Below are 4,117 nucleotides of genomic sequence, written 5' to 3' on the forward strand. Positions count from 1 at the left end.
AGACAGAGTCTTGCTCTGTCACCCAGGCTGGAGTGTAATGGCATGATCTCAGCTCATTATAACCTCCACCTCCCGGGTTAAAGCGATTCTTCTGCCTCAGGCTCCCTAGTAGCTGGGATTACAGGCACCCACCACCACCCCTGGCTAATTTTTGCATTTTTAGTAGAGACAGTGTTTCACCATGTTGGTCAGGCTGGTCTTGAACTCCTGTCCTCGTGATCTGCCCTCCTCTGCCTCCCAAAGTGCTGGGATTACAGGCTGAGCCACCATGCCCAGCCAGTTTTGTCTTTTCAATAATGTCACAAAGACAGAATTATACAATGTGATCTCTCTGGACCGGCTTCTTTCACTCAACATAATCACATTGAGATTCACCCATGTCCTGTGGTGTTATCACTAGTTTGCTCCATTTTGTTGCTGAATATTCCATTGTGTGGATGTACCACAGTTTGTTTATTCATTTACATACTGATGGATATTTGGATTGTTTCCAGTTCTGGGCAATTGTAAAAAGAGCTGCTGTATACATTCAGGTACAGGATTTTGTGTGGACTTAAGTTTTCATTTCTCTAGGATAAATATCCTGAAATGAAACTGCTGGGTCACAAGGAAGGTATATGTTTAGCTACATAGGGAACTGCTGGCTGGGTACGGGGGCTCATGCCTTGAGAATCTTTACGCAAGACAATCTTATCTGTGACTACGGACAGTTTAATTTCTTCCCTTGGAAACTGTATGACTTTTATCTTATTTTTGCCTTACTGCACTGGCTAAGACTTCCAGTCTTGTGTTGACTAGAAGTGGTGAGAGTGAATATCCTTGCTTTCTTCCCAATCTTCGGTTGAAAGCATTCAGTCTTTCGTCACTATGATGTTAGCTGGAGATTTTTTGTAAATGCCCTTTATCAGGTGGAACAAGTTCACTTCTAACCCTAGTTTGTCACGTTTTTATCATGACAAGATGTTGGATTTAATCAAATGCCTGTTCTGTGTCTGTTGAAATGATCATGTGTTTTGAGTCGGAGTCTCACTCTACCGCCCAGGCTGGAGTGCAGTGGTGTGACCTCAGCTCACTGTAATCTTCGTCTCCCAGGTTCCTGAGTAGTTGGGATTACAGGCGCACACCACTACGCCCAGCTAATTTTTGTATTTTTAGTAGAGACAGGGTTTCGCCATGTTGGCCAGGCTGGTCTCAAACTCCTGACCTCAGGTGATCTGCCTGCCTTAGCCTCCCAAAGTGCTGGGGTTACAGGCATGAGGCACCGTGCCCAGCTTCATGTGGCTTTTTAATCATTTATTCTCACAGTATGTTTTGTTCCATGCTGAGAACCTAGCCATTTCTATCCTTTTGCTTGTGCAAGGAGGGTTCACACATGCCCAGGTACAGAATGGAGGTGCTGATGGGAGGGAAAATAGATAGGATGCATAGCTCAGGCTGTGGTTTGCTTCTTGAATCCTTCCAACCCAAGTCTCCTCCATTAAACCAAATTTGCTGGCCGGGTGCGGTGGCTCACGCCTGTAGTCCCAACACTGTGGGAGGCCGAGGTGGGCGGAACACATGAGGCCAGGAGTTAGAGACCAGCCTGACCAACATGGTGAAACCCCGTCTCTACTAAAATACAAAACATTAGCTGGGTGTGGTGGTGCATGCCTGTAATCCTAGCTACTCAGGAGGCTGAGGCAGGAGAATCACTCGACACAGGGAGGCGGAGGTTGCAGTGAGCCAAGATCACGTCACTGCACTCCAACCTGGGCGACAGAGCGAGACTTGTCTCAACAACAAAAACAAAAACAGAAAACAAAAAAGCCCCATGAAACCTGCTGACAATTGTCCCCCAGCCCCTACCTGGGCCACGAAGGTAACTTCTTTAATGTCACTCCTCCTCGTGAAGTAGCAGAAATTCCTGTTAACAGTGGAACTGAATGCAGAGTGTCCTATGCAAGTCCAGGCCCCCACCTGTATGACTGCTGGTGGTAAAGTTACAGGAAGCTTCAGCCCCATGTGGATGCCCCAGTCAGCCTGCAAGCAAGATTGCTTCCCAAGCAAAGGCCTTCATTTTCCCAAGATTCTAAATGGTCCATGGCTTCCTCTAAGTGGAAGTGACTTTACAAGGAGGTGACTTTGGAAGCAGTTTCTTTTCTGTGCCCCAATTCAGCATCATACTTAGATGATCTGAAGAAAAATGAATTTATGAAAAACATAATTAAGGAAGATTCAGGAAAATTATAAGTTTTGTCTCTGCACATTTTGTTGACAAACATAAAATTCATAATCCACTTAAGTAACGCCCAGAGGCCTCTAAGATTCTAATGGTTAGAAATCAAACCTAGGCCAGGCGTGGTGGCTCATGCCTGTAATCCCAATTACTTGAGAGGCTGAGGCACGAGAATCACTTGAACCCAGGAGCCGGAGGCTGCAGTGAGCTGAGATTGTGCCACTGCACTCCAGCCTGGGCAACAGAACGAGACTCTGTCTCAAAAAAAATAAGAGCAGAAATCAAACTTATTTGTGGTAGATTGCAGAAGTGGCCCTAATTCTCCACTCCTCCCTGTCCATGCCCTGTGCAGTATGACTTTACAGCTTTTCCAGTCAAGACGTAGGGTCCCTTTCTCCACTCTTTGATTGTAAGCTGGCCTTAGGACTTGCTTTGGCCCACGAGACGGTAGCAAATGTCTTGCAAGCAGAGACTTGAGAAGTGCTTACAGATGCTGCTTGGGAACAGTAAGCCTGGGCCAGCCTGCTGGAGCAGAAGTAAACCAACGCAGTGGAGAACACTCTTAGACCCACCGGCCTGCCCACTGCCAGACATACGAATGAGGCCATCCTATACCCTCCAGCCTCACAGGAGCTGGCCCATACCAGAACCATCCAGCTGACCCACAATGTCATAACAATAATTTAATGTTTATTGTCTTATGTCACTAAGTTTTGGTGTTGTTGCTAATGCAGCAAAAGCCAGCTAATATACAATTCTTTAAAAGTGATTTATATAATACCAACATAAAAATGGGAAATGAGGCCGGGTGCGGTGGCTCACGCCTGTAATCCCAGCACTTTGGGAGGCTGAGGCAGGTGGATCACTTTGGGTCAGGAGTTCGAGACAAGCCTAGCCAACATGGGGAAACCCTGTCTCTACTAAAAATACAAAACTTAGCTGGGCATGGTGGCGCATGCCTGTAATCCCAGCTACTCGGGAGACTGTGGTGGGAGGATCGATTGAGCACACAGGAGGTCGAGGTTGCAGTGAACCATGATTGCACCACTGCGCTCTAGCCTGGGTGACAGAATGACACCCTGTCTCAAAACCAAACAAGCAAAAAAACCTGACTCAGCAATTTCACTCCTAGGCATCTACCCAAGAGAATAAAAACATGTCCACAAAAGACTTGCATGCAAATATTCATTATCCGTACATACTGAATTACAGCATTATTCATAACAACCAGAATTTAGAAATCATCCCAATGTCTATTGGGGTGAACAGATAAACAAAATGTTATATAGCCATAAAATGGAGTACTATCAGCAGTAAAAGGAACAAAATACTGACACAGCACCACATGGATGAGCCCCAAAAACATGCGAACCGAAGGAAGTCAGATACAAAAGACTGTATGACTCCATTTACAGAAAATGTCCAGAAAAGGCAAATCTATGGAAACAGAAAGGTCAGTGGTTGCCTGGGGCTATAAGTTAGAAAGTGGGGAGTCACCATGAGTGGGCTTGAGGAAAATTTTGGAGGTGATGGAAAAGTTCTAAAACGGGATTGTGATGATGTTGGGACAGCTCTAGAAATTGACTAAAAAATCATTGAATTGACACAATGGGTGAATTTTACAGTATGCAAATTAAGCCTCAATAAAGCTATACATATGTGTCCAGAAGTTTTTGATTTCTGATTCAATCTTCTTACTCATTGTTGGTCTGTTCAGATTTTCTATTGCTTTGTGGCCAGATGGCTTCACTAGTGAATTCTGCCAAACATTAAAAAAGAATAACATAAATCCTTCTTAAACTCTTTCAGGCCGGGCGCGGTGGCTCAAGCCTGTAATCCCAGCACTTTGGGAGGTCGAGGCGGGTGGATCACGAGGTCAAGAGATCGAGACCATCCTGGTCA

The sequence above is a fragment of the Cebus imitator genome, unplaced genomic scaffold (assembly GCF_001604975.1).
Source record: "Cebus imitator isolate Cc_AM_T3 unplaced genomic scaffold, Cebus_imitator-1.0 Scaffold30, whole genome shotgun sequence".
In the NCBI taxonomy this organism is placed as follows: Eukaryota; Metazoa; Chordata; class Mammalia; order Primates; family Cebidae; genus Cebus; species Cebus imitator.